Here is a 13306-nt window from a genome sequence, read left to right on the forward strand (position 1 = left end):
GTTCTTTTATGTGTATTATTTATTTTTTAGATATAACCTAAGTTGCTTCTTTATTTTTAAAATATGTAGGCTATAAAAGATTTCCATTTATGTTTACTTTTTTAGAGCATGTAAAATTTATGCCATCTACTTTAATTTTCTATATAGAAGCATATTCATGAAAGAATGTCCTGTACATTATTTGTTGCTTTAAATATTTCTCCTATTTATCACAGCTTTTGATATATTGTTAATATCTGACTCAAAATATTTGGCATTCTGCTTTGACCTTGCTCTTTATGAGTTCAAGTATGTGATTATTCTATTTTTACAAGTATGTTTTACACTATTCAGAATAAAATGCAATTATAATGATAAAAGTATTGAACTTTCACTTCAATTTGATAGTCAAAATCTCTCTTGTGACATCTGAACACATTTGAACAAATAAAGGTTAAAAATACCGGCCTATACCCAACAATAACCTCCCATACTTTGTAGGAAAATGAAGCATTCGGGCCTTGGAGTCAAGAAACCTGTGCTCCAGTCATTGTCAGGATTTTATATTATCATAACATTTTTTCTGAAAATCTCAAAAGCACTTGTGATTTCCATTTTTTTATCTATTAGATGTTGATGATAATACCTGTGCTACCCTCTAACGGAATTTGTAAATGTAATTATTAAGTATCTCCTATATTCCTAATATATACCTGATAGTTTTTAAATCTTCATTTGAATGTATGTTAATCACAAGCAGGTTTTCTTATCTCTAGATCATAGAGGAAGAAATAAAGATTCAGAGAAGTTAAATAGTCTTATTTTTAAGTGGCAGAATTGGAGTTTACCTCAACTGCCTAATGACATGCCCTCATCTAGTATATAATAAGTTGGAGGAATAGAAAACACAAGTGGTTTTCAGTTTTATTTCACTTAATTTTTTAATTTAATCTATATGTTATCAAAAAATAAAGTCTCCTGAATATTGATAAGAATTTTCCAAAAATATTCCTCATACATTGAAATACATTGGCCCATATTTTTACATCAGTATGCATTTCTTATACAGTTTGATGTTCCTGCATTTCAAAGCACAAGATTATGATCTTTTGATTTCAAAAGATGAAATTCCACCAGGCATTCTGTTGATTATTTCCTTTGCCATGCAGAACTTTCTAGTTTGATGTAGTCCTACTTGCTTATTTTGGTTGTGTTGTCTGTACTTTTGGTGTCACATCTATGACATTATTGCCAAGACCAATGTCACAGAGTGCTTCTCTGGTTTTTCTTGTAGAGGTTTTACATTTAAGTCTTCAATCCATTTTGAGTTACTTTTTGTGTACAATGTAAGATAAGAATCAAATTTCATTCTTTTGTATGTGTATATCCAGTTTTCCTAATACCATTTGTTGAAGAGACTATTCTTTCTCCATTGTGTGTTCTTGGCATCCTCATTGAAGATCAGTTCACCATATAAATGTGGGTTTATTTCTGTACTTTTTATCCTGTTCCATTGGTCTATATGTCCATCTCTATGCTAGTATCGTAATGTTTTGATTACTATAGATTTCTATTATATTTTGAAATCAGGAAGTATAATTCCTTCAGGTTTGTCCTTGCTTCTCAAGCTTGATTTAGCTATTTGCAAAATAATCAAGAGATTGAAAAAGCAACCTACAAAATGGGAGAAAATATTTGAAAACTATGTATCTGATAAGAGGTTAATCTTTAAAATATATAAGAAAGTCCCATAATATCAAGAATAAAGTTAATAACTCAATTAAAAATGGACTAAACACATGTATAGACATTTTTCTAAAGACATACAAATGGCCAAGAGACAAATGAAAAACACCATTAGTCATCATGGAAATGCAAATTGAAAACACAATGAGATATTACTTCACACCTGTCACAATGGCTATTATCAAAAAAAAAGAGAAAAAAGTGTTGACAAGAATGTACAAAACTTAGAATCCCTGGACACCATTGCTGGGAATATAAAATAGTGCAGCCACTATGGAAAACAATATAGATGTTTCTCAAAAATATTAAAAATAGAACTACCATATGATTCAGCAATCTTACCTATATGCAACTATCTAAAAGTATTAAAACCAAGATCTTAATTGATCTTGCAACAGTATTTATTGCAGCAGTATTTACCACAGCCAAGATGTATAAACAACCATACATGGATAAATTGATAAAGAAAATGTGGTATATACACATAAGGAAATACTATTTAGTCTTACAAAAAGAGTTCTGAAATAATGACAGCATGATGAACCTTGAGGACATGCTAAGTGAAATAAGCTTGCCACAGAAGGACAAACATAGCATGATTCCACTCATGGGAATTATATATAGTCAAATTCATAGAATCAAAGTATGGAATGGTAGTTGCCAAGGGCTAGAGGGAGGGAGAAATGAGGGCTTATTAATTAATGGGCCCAAAGTTTTAGTTAAGCAAGATAAGTAAACTCTAGAGATCTGCTGTAGATCGTTGTACCTATTGTACCTATTGTCAACAATAGTGTATCGTGAACTTAACTTCTTGGAGAGTAGATCTTATGTTAAATGTCCTTACCACAATAAAATAAAATTTTAAAAGAAAGAGAAAATAATGTAATCTCTCTCTGCCCCAAAAGAAAATAATTGTACCCAACAATCAAGTAGGCAGAGGAAAACACAGGTCTTCCCAAAGAAGAACTTCTCCTCAATATCTATTCATTATTTTCTAAACATCTACTTAATACCTATGATTTGTAGTGCATTCTGGAGCTACATAAAATATGGTCATAAAATATAAAATTTGGAAATTGAAATGTTCTGTAGGGATCATTTAGCTCAGCTGTTTCCAGAAATGAAAAGCATATTTTATTTTATTTATTTATTTATTTTTGAGATGGAGTTTCACTCTTGTTGCCTAGGCTGGAGTGCAGTGGTGCATCTCGGCTCACTGCAATCTCCACCTCCCAGGTTCAAGTGATCCTCCTGTCTCAGCCTCCTGAGTAGCTGGGATTACAGGCACCCGCCACTATGTCCAACTAATTTTTTGGTATTTTTAGTAGAGACCAGGTTTCACCATGTTGGTCAGGCTGGTCTCGAACTCCTGACCTCAAGTAATTCACCTGCCTCGGAGGCCTCCCAAAGTGCTGCGATTGCAGGCATGGGCCACCACGCCCGGCTGGAAAACTTATTTTAAAAAACAGGCATTCAAATTTACCTATGCTCTAAGTCTCTTATACCTAGATCAATAGTGCTGCCAAAGCAGTTTCAAAACATTGTTGCTTAATACTTCTTTATAACATATAATGCCAGCAGGCCATCACACCACACATTCAATTTAGAGGTAAAGAATCCTGCCCCAGCCAGATGATTTCTCATGCATGAATATAACAGAGAGGTATTTTCAGACACTCAAGAATAGAATGAACATTTTTTTTTTCTTTTTTTTGAGATAGAATCTCGCTCTGTCTGTCGCCCATTCTGGAGTGCAGTGTCGCGATCTCGGCCCACTGCTACAAGCTCTGCCTCCCAGGTTCACGCCATTCTACTGCCTCAGCCTCCCTAGTAGCTGGGACTATACAGGCACCCACCAAAATGCCCGGCTAATTTTTTGTATTTTTAATAGAGACGGGGTTTCACCGTGTTAGCCAGGATGGTCTCGATCTCCTGACCTCATGATCTGCCCACCTCGGCCTCCCAAAGTGCTGGGATTATAGGCGTGAGCCACCGCACCCGACCTGAACATTTTTCTTGAAACATAACTTTCTTGATGCAAGTACTCTGTAATACTAGTAAATCTAAAACTATGCAAATGACTACTTTTATTTTTTTAAGAGTAATGGTAATCAAATAATAAAAGTAGAAATAAATAAAAATTTAAAAGTAGACTGGATTTTACATAAATCACTTGTGATTTATATTTTTAAAAGACTAGTCGTAATAAAATAATAAAGGCAGAAATAAATAAAAATTTAAATCATGGGTGCTTTAAATGCCCCATGCTTCACAAGGACACATGTTCTTTATTGAAACACACTAATTACACTGCCGAGCTGATCTCACACACTAGCTCTGTGCATCAGGAATTCAGCCCATGGGTTATGCATCCGGATGGAAACCACCTTACATGTTCACCAAGCCTAGTGTCGTATTCTTATCAAATGTCACAAAACACATAACATAATGTCCACAAATCATGAGGTGTCCACTTATTGCCAAAAATACGTAGGAAATAAAATTAATTTTCAGTCAAATGGAAAAGCTTCTTTCCCAGACATATTGCTGAAATATCAAACTTCTGTTAAAAGGATAAACTATTATCTGGGAAAAGTTTTCATGTTATCTGAAAGTTAAATAAAAATCTTTAAAAATGGAAGATAACCATCACAATGTATTTCTTTGTTTTTCCTTTGAGCTTGTTTGTGTATCTTAAGCATTTAAAGACGGCATCCAACAAATTAGTACTCACTTTGAAAAACACACCTTTTTTCCTTTACTTTTAGAATTTTTCTTATTGCCCATCAAGTTCCGCTTCCACTATACTTTATATTTACATATATATGCCTCTATTGTGAGCAAGGTAATTTCATTCCTTGAAATGCAGAACTCCATGTATTAGATAGCTGCCTTTTTAAAGAAATGAATTCTGGAATAATTAAATTACTTCTTAAAACTTAAAAATATTTATTACTGACAATGCTCAGATCAGACCAAATTCTCTCGCTTACATATTAATATTCTACCTGTTCATTGACTGATCTAAAATTTCCACTCAATTTTAAATCTTCCCTTTTGCAGAAAATTTTATTTGGATCATTATCTTTGTCTTACCTTTATCAAGGATTCTGACTGTCTTGGGAAGTTGGAAAGTTTAAGTATAATTTTCAGGAAAAAAAGTCATGTCTCTCACACAGATACAAAATGATCACATGTAAAAAAAATTTATTTAACTCATAATTGATGGAGAGCAGTAAGATGTTATGACTGGTTCAAAGTGTGTTTTAGAAGCTTCAGTATTTGTGGAGTGGTGAGATTCCTGAGTTAGATACAAAATTAGTGCATGCCCCACAAAGCCATAAATGTTTGGCCTGATCTGTTCCATCAGGGAGAAATTATTTGTATCTCCACTTGTGGTTTCAGTTTACATGCAGGTGCACTAAGTCTGCGCTTATTGTCATGAGTAAAGAAAGACCTGGCTGGGCCGGGCGCGGTGCCTAACCCCTGTAATCTCAGCCCTTTGGGAGGCCAAGGCGGGCGGATCATGAGATCAGGAGATCCAGACCATCCTGGCTAACACGGTAAAACCCCGTCTGTACTAAAAAATACAAAACATTAGCCGGGCGTGGTGGCGGCGCCTGTTAGTCCCAGCTACTCGGGAGGCTGAGGCAGGAGAATGGCGTGAACCTGGGAGGCGGAGCTTGCAGTGAGCCCAGTTCGCCACTGCGCTCCGGCCTGGAAGACAGCAAGACTCCATCTCAAAAAAAAAAAAAAAAGGCCTGGCTGAACTATCTAATATCTAGAAAATCCTTGGGTAGTCTTCACTCCCACGTGACATTTAAGTACATGCCACTCACCCTTTTGTTTAGGTTCATCATTGACATAATTTTTCTGCCGGGGTAATTTAAAAACTAGGCAACTATCACCAAAATTCAAGAAAAGATTATTTTTTGTGCGGTCAAAAATGTGTAGTTTTCTCACTGAAATCAATGCTATGCATATGTAACTCAGATTCCCCATCCTTTTCAGCAATTCCTCTCAGAATGTATAAAAATATGAAGAGCAAATGGAAAAAGGTAGTTACTAGATTTCACAGCAATGTTATTGAAATTAACTTTGAAATATATGTAACTGTTAAATCACATATTCCCTTTAAAATATTAAGAAGAAAAACAGACAAGCAGTGAAAGGGTTTGTGTCTGCGAAGTGGGAGGACTAGTTCCTTCAGAAAGTCCACAGGAAGCGCGGCAGTCAGAACTAAATGTGAATACTTCAGACGGGAATTAAGTTTCCTTAAAGGCCATGAGATAGTTGAAGCCTATATATAATCATTTGTACTTCTCTGATAAAACTCAATTCCAAGAAAACTTAGACATAATTGCTCCCACATTTGAAATTTGTGTAATGAATTGCTGATTGAAATTCAATGACTTTCACAAGTCTGATTTTTTCCCATGTCAGTTTCTTTGAAGACGTATTGATGTAGAGAAAATGATTCAACGCTTTGAATGCAATTCAACATAGTATATGCAATTTTCAGTTCATTGAAGCAGAATTGAGCTCAAATATGTGGATTGGTATTTATATCTATAGGGAGGGGAATGTCTTTCCTTCTCTTTTAGGTTCTGATGTACAAAGCATTTTGATGACTTCGATACATTTCTTTTAATCAACTTTGAAGATAAATCAGACATATTTGCTAAAATTATTGGAAATTTTTTTTAACCTAGTTCTGGAAAAGAACTTGACTTTTGAATGGACATTCTCATAGTAGTAAAGAATACCAGTATTACTTGGGGAAAATGTGGAAACTAGATTTTCATACGACCACTCCTAATCATTTTAAATATATACAAAAATATATATATCTGGAAATATAAGAAAGAGCTGTATTATCAGGAAAAGCAGTCTAGAAGAAAACCCTTTTTTTTTTGTAATCTTACAAAAACATTCTAATGAGTGGTTGGACAGGGGAGACATGAATAATATACCATAAAACCTCACTGAAAATCCCAGCCCCATCGCTGCTCTTGCCACATGGAGGGCGGTTATTCCCCAGAACTCTAATTATCTCACACCCAATCCCACCTCTGAAACTCCCCAAAGCCCTCATCTACACCGGCTGCATTTCCGTTTGTTTTTTGTCCAAGCTTCCCGGATCTTGGTTTCACTCTCTAACAGTTTTCACCATCTTGGTTACTGCCTTCTACATAATGAGGGTAGAACCAGGAGAAAGGGGGAATTTCAAGTGGGGAACGTCAGGATACTCTTCAGAGAGAGGAGAAGGGGTAAGATTGTTTTATTATTTTTATTATCATATATTATATTATTCTCCCTGTTACCCATGGAACTATTTTAGGTTGGGTGGTTTTGTGGGGGGCTTTTTTGTGTTTTTCCTCCATGGCCATCAAGACAAAGGAAACAGAACATTGTAATCAATTTATTTTCTGATTCATGTTTTAGTGATCATGAATTATCTTTCATTCCTGCCACGCTGCACATTGTTCCGTGGCCATTTTCTTTACTCACAGTTTCTTGTGCCTAGAAAATCTTTCCACTTTTTATTTTCATCTTGCTAACTCAAACTCCTTCAAGTCTCTACAAAGTTGCTTCCCGAAGGCTGCTCTGTGCCCAATTCGTGCTGAGCGCCCATCTGGATGTTCCCATTGCACCCCACATGCTCTCTGATTACAACAGCGGCTGCATTATATTACCATGACCTGTCGAGGCATATTAGAGGGAAGTTTCTGAGTTTGTTTTCATGTGTTGTATTCCCAGTGCTCCCTGCAGGGTGGGCTGGGGTGCATAGTAGGGGCTCAATGCAATTATGTTGATCAGAATTGAACTGAACTGAAATAAAAAGGAATAAAAGAATAGAAGGTAGAAAATGGTCTGGTCATGCAGGACTGAAGACAGAACAGGAGCAGTCTCCCACATGAGCACTGGGACTCAGGTGGGGAACACTATAGACTGTTTCTGTGGCTTGCTTTGGCCAATTAAAAAAGGCAGAAGTGTCAGTGTGTTGTTGGGGCATAGATCGCAGTGGCCTTGTTTGGTTTCTTTTGTTCTATTTTGCTTCTGTCACCGCCATGAGTAGGCCACGCCTTGGTGTATAGAGAGAAAAAACAGTTTCCCCTCCAATATGTTCAACATTCACTGCAGAATACCTCTGTGGCCATATGTGTGGGGATTTTTTTCCATAATCTTGAGATGCCAACTGGGTGTCCCAGTTTGATTCAATTCCAACACTGATCTGAGTTTGTGCAGACACCCCATAGGTTAAAGGCTCAATCTCATATGACTGTCCCTCTGCCACAATTTCAACTACAAATCACAAGAAGTCGGTTCCCAGCTTACCCAGAACTCTGCCTCACTCGTATAACAAATGAGAGGTTTCCATGACCCCATTCTTGGGTTCAGTTAATTTGTTAGAGCAGCTCACAGAACCCACTTGTTTTTACCAGTTTTGTATCTTAGTAAAGGACATGATAAAGGATACAATTTGCTGTGGTTCGAATATTTGACACATCCATATCTCATGCTAAAATTTGATTCCTGGCCAGGCGCAGTGGCTCATCCCTCGAATCCCAGCGCTTTGGGAGGCAAAGGCGGATGGATCACTTGAGGCCAGGAGTTCAAGACTAGCCTGGGAAGCATGACAAAACCCATTTCTACAAAAAACTATAAAACAGCCAGGTATGGTAGCGTGCACCTGTAGTTCCAGCTAATTGGGGGGCTGAGGCAGGAAGATCACCTGAGCCCAGGAGGTCAGGGCTGCAATGAGTTGTGTTCACACCAGTGCACTCCAGCCTGAGTAACAGTGTGAGACTCTGTCTCTAAAAAGAATAGTAAAATAATAATAATAATAAATAAATTAGCTGGGCATGGGGTGTGCTTCTGTAGTCCTAGCTACTCTGGAGGCTGAAGTGGGAGGATTGCTTGAGCCCAGCAGTTTGAGGTCACAGTGAGCTATGATCCCACCACTGCACTCCAGCCTGAGAGACAAAGCACGGTGCTCTCTATAAAAACAAATTTAAAGAAAAAAAAATCCTAATGTTAGAAATGGTGCCCAATAGGGTGTGTGAGTCATGGTGGGGGACCAGATCCCTCATGAATAGATTAATGCCCTCCCTTGGTGGGGTAGGAAGGCAGTGAGTGAGTTCTTGGTCTAAAAGTTTCCCCAAAAGCTGGTTGTTAATAAGACTTTGGCACCACCCTCCCCTCTCTTTTGCTTTCTCTGTCTTCTGCCATGTGACCTCTGCACACGCTGGCTCTGCTTCGCCTTTCACCATGAGTGGAAGCTTCTTGAGGCCCTCATCAGAAGCAAATATTGGGGCCGTGTTTTTTGTACAGCCTGCAGAACTGTAAGCCAAATAAACCTCTTTTCTTTATACATTATCCAGCTCATATATTCCTTTACAGTAACATCAACGTTCTAAGACATGGATACACATTCAGATAAAGAGATATGTTAGGGTGAGGTCTGGACGGGTCCTGAGTGCAGGAGCTTCTGTCTCCATGGAATGGGGATACATCACCCTCCCAGCATATGGATGTATTTGCCACTTGGATGTGCTCTGAACCTTGTACCTTTGAGATTTTTATGGAGTTTCGTCGCATAGGTATGACTGATTATTAACTCAGTTGCCAGTCCTCTCCTCTCTCTAGAGAATGGGGGCTGGGCCTGAAAGTTCTAAGCCTCCAATCTTGGCTTGGTCTTTCTGGCAACCAGCTCCCATCCAGGAGCCCACCAAGAGTCACCTCATTAGAACATAAGACACTCGCATCACCCAGGAAATACCAAAGGATTTACTGGTTCTGTGTCAGGAATCGGGATCAAAGACCAAATATTAGAAGAAAAGATTCTCCTTCCATCTCTATAGCGCAGTAAATTACAAGGGCTTTAGAAGCTCTGTACCAGGATCTGGGGGCAGAGACCAATATAAAAAATACTTCTTATTTCACACCTATCCAGTTCCCCGAGCCAAGGAGGATGAGACACATGAGACAGATTTACTGGACCCAGTGCCAACTAACCCACCATCCTGCAGAGGGAAGCAGGAGTGTTCCATGGCCATGGTCCAAAACAAAGCACCCAACAAGGTCCAGCCTGGATGCACTCAACCCCAGCCAACCCACAGATTCATGATCAATAAGAAAAGCCTGTGGTTTTAAGCTGCTGAGATTTGGGGCCATTTTTTACACAGAAAAAAATGGATGCAGATATCAACAAGCAGGTTCCTAAGGGGGAATGATAAATGGTCAACAGGTTTCTTTAAACACAAAAAAATATTCTACTTTGTTAGTTACAAAAACTGTGAAAATCAATGCAATTTAAACAAGTGATTAGCTATACTTACTCTGAGCACATGAAGACAGATGAACCCCAGCTCTGCCACCTGCTAGTTTCAAGATCTTGAACATGTTACCTGCCAACTCTGAGTCTCAGTTTATCTGTAAAATGAGAAAATAAGAGCATTTACCTGAAAGGCTATTGCAAATAATACACAGAATACATGTAAGGAGCTTAAAACAATGCTTATCAAGCATTATCCAGGAAATACACATGAATCATTATTTATAAACATGTAAGATGACAAAGATAGTTAATGCCATTGTTGGCTAAGAGTATGCTGGGTGGTTTTTATAAAAAATAAAAAATTGCCTTTCAAAAAATAATGACAATGAGAATACCACATATCTGTAATTTAAAGTTTTGACCAAAGTTTTTTAAAGGTGCATACATTCTGAACATTATACAAAATAAAAACCAAAAGCAATAAGATAGAGAAGAGAACAAGGACCATAGGTGTGAGAACAGGGACTAAGTGTCAACTCATTGGACTGAAGGATGCAAAGTATTAATCCTGGGTGTGTCTGTGAGGGTGTTGCCAAAGGGATTAACACTGGAGTCAGTGGGCTGGGAAAGGCAGACCCACCCTTAATCTGGGTGGGCACCATCTAATCAGCTGCCAGCATGGCTAGAATTTAAAGCAAGTAGGAAAATTATGAAAAGACCAGACTGGCCTAGCCTCCCAGCCTACATCTTTCTCCCGTGCTACATGCTTCCTGCCCTCAAACATCAAACTCCAAGTTCTTCAGTTTTGGGACTTGAACTGGCTCTCCTTGCTCCTCAGCTTGCAAGTGGCCTGTTGTGGGACCTTGTGATTGTGTAAGTTAATCCTACATATATAGGGTTTCATATATATATATGAACTTGTAGGATACATATATATGCATGATGTATATGCATATACATATGTCATGCATACATCATGCATATATATGTATCCTACAAGTTCTGTCCCTCTAGAGAACCTTGACTAACACAATGGGCTTTAGGTTTAGTCCTGACTTCCTCTCTCAGTTCCACAGCTCCATCACTTGCAAACTACATGATGTTAAGCAGCATATTAGATATCACTCCAGTTTTTTCCAACTTTTAAATAGGGAAAATAGCACACATCTTATATAGTTGCCATAAAGAGTAAATGTGATGCTGCCTATAAAGCAACTGGCTCATTTCCTCACACATGCTGGGTGTAAAATAAATGATTGCTTCCTCCCTGATACCCTGAGTTTAGGAGACCATTTTCCTTTTGGGCTTTTATTTCTTCTATGGTTGCATATATTATGCTAAAGTAATGGTTCCATTTAGGCAAATAATTTCCCAATTAAGATTTTTTAAAACCACATCAGTGATTTGTCATTGTTTAGAGAACAGCCTCATTGTCATACAAAATGTTTTCCTTTTCTAGCCATGTGTACATTATTATGTGGCCATCATTACTCTGAAATTAAGGTGGTTATTATTGACCAGAGTTATACATACACATCTTCTACAAGATGCTAAAATAACAAAAGCAAAAACAGTATTGTTTTCTGAGGGACTTATTTTCCATAAAAATATGGATTGGGTTTTCTATCTGCATCCTGTCATCTGCAATTGCCTTTATTGCTGCCCAGAGTGCCCTCAGCAGTCCCCATGGTGCCATACCATTTCCTTGCCGGCCCACACAAGGGACCTTTATTTCTGAATCACTCATCGAGGAGTTAACTAAATAAAAACCAATGTGCTTGTGAGACTTTGAAGTAAATGTGTATTCTGTTATATGCCAGCTGTCCAAGCAGATATTTGACTCAAATTGATTTCAATGACAATGTTAGGTTTGGATTTACATTATTTTGACTGGAATTTACTTATGTAATTCAATATTTATTAGCATGCAAATTAAGTAGAGTGAACAAATTGTTTCTCTTTCTTATGGAAGTTTCTGTCTCCTTCAGAAATAAAACATGTTCTCACTTATTTTTCTGTAAATATTTTAATTTAAATTTTTATTGGGAAGAATATTTTCCAAGCATTTTTTAATGCATTAATAAACATAATTCTGACAGATGGAGCTTTTCTTGGAATTGATGTTATTTTTGCCTAAAAATAAGATCAAGTCTTCCCTATTTTCAAAACAACACCGTTATTGTTGCTGATTCAGGCTAAAATCCCTTGACTTTATTGCTAGATTTCTTACGTGAGTGGCCTCCAACCCCTCCTTTGGCCTTAGATCTGATCTTAAGGCTGCAGATGTTTTACCTTCAATTGAGTTAGCTGTTTTGTGGCCCCAGAAGAATTTGAGCATTCAGAAAACAAAAACTTTTAATTGCTTTACAACTAAAACTCCACGACAATAATATATTTCAAGTAGAGGTAAGTGTATGGCTCTACTGTCTACTATAGAAAATTCCTGCCCTGAGTTAGTACTTCACACCATACTTTGTACAAATGTAACACAGAAGGGCTTCTGGAAGGCTCTCACAGCAGCAGTGAGTACCAAATTGATGAGGATAAACGTACTCTTTTCTTACAGCATTCTATTTTTCCTTATGAAGTATTACAAGCATACAGAAGATATAGACAAAATAAGCACCGAAGTGCTTACAATCAAGCTTTATTAAAACAACATTTTTATCATTTTTTCCTCTTTTGTAAGGAAATAATGCATGTCAAATATAGATGAAGCCCAGTAATGTATAAATACAAAATACACAAATTTAGTATTCCCATTCTCTTGTTGCTGGAGATTTTAGTAACTTCAGATTTCTGTCATATTAAAAATTCTGTATCCATGTTTCCATGTGTACAGTATCTGAGAATGAGAATTTCTCTGGGTTATAGTCCTAGAAAAGAAGGTGTTACCATAAATTATGCACAACTACAGGTTCCAACTACTAGAGAATTATTTAAAGCAGTTGTGTAAATATCCCTGCTCCCAGCAGTGTTTGATTTCTTCTTCAATCACGTGTATGATTGTCAGATTTCTTCTAAGTTTTTCACTTTTACACTTATGATCTGGTAGCTCATTGTATTTGTAGTGATCACTTATCTGATTTTTAACGATGTTTGGCATTTTATAATTAACTGATTTGGATTTATTTGTTTTGTTTGTTTGTTTGTTTTTTGAAACGGAGTTTCACTCGTTGCCCAGGCTGGAGTGCAACGGCGCCATCGCGGCTCACCACCACCACTGCCTCCCGGGTCAAGTGATTCTCCTGCCTCAGCTTCCTGAGTAGCTGGGATTACAGGCATGTGCCACCACATCCA

The 13306-nt window shown here is 37.4% G+C and overlaps 1 long non-coding RNA gene across 3 annotated transcripts in view; it reads right to left on the reverse strand.

Moving 5' to 3' along the window:
* The window catches only part of LOC105476976 (uncharacterized), a 543799-nt gene that overhangs the window by 458320 nt on the left and 72173 nt on the right, over nt 1–13306 (reverse strand). For all 3 annotated transcript variants that reach the window (XR_011617210.1, XR_984373.2, XR_011617211.1), the window contains exon 3: nt 10068–10161. This is a non-coding gene — a long non-coding RNA (uncharacterized lncRNA). The remainder of the gene's footprint in view (nt 1–10067; nt 10162–13306) is intronic.

Source organism: Macaca nemestrina, chromosome 19 (genome assembly GCF_043159975.1).
Source record: "Macaca nemestrina isolate mMacNem1 chromosome 19, mMacNem.hap1, whole genome shotgun sequence".
NCBI classification, from domain to species: domain Eukaryota; kingdom Metazoa; phylum Chordata; class Mammalia; order Primates; family Cercopithecidae; genus Macaca; species Macaca nemestrina.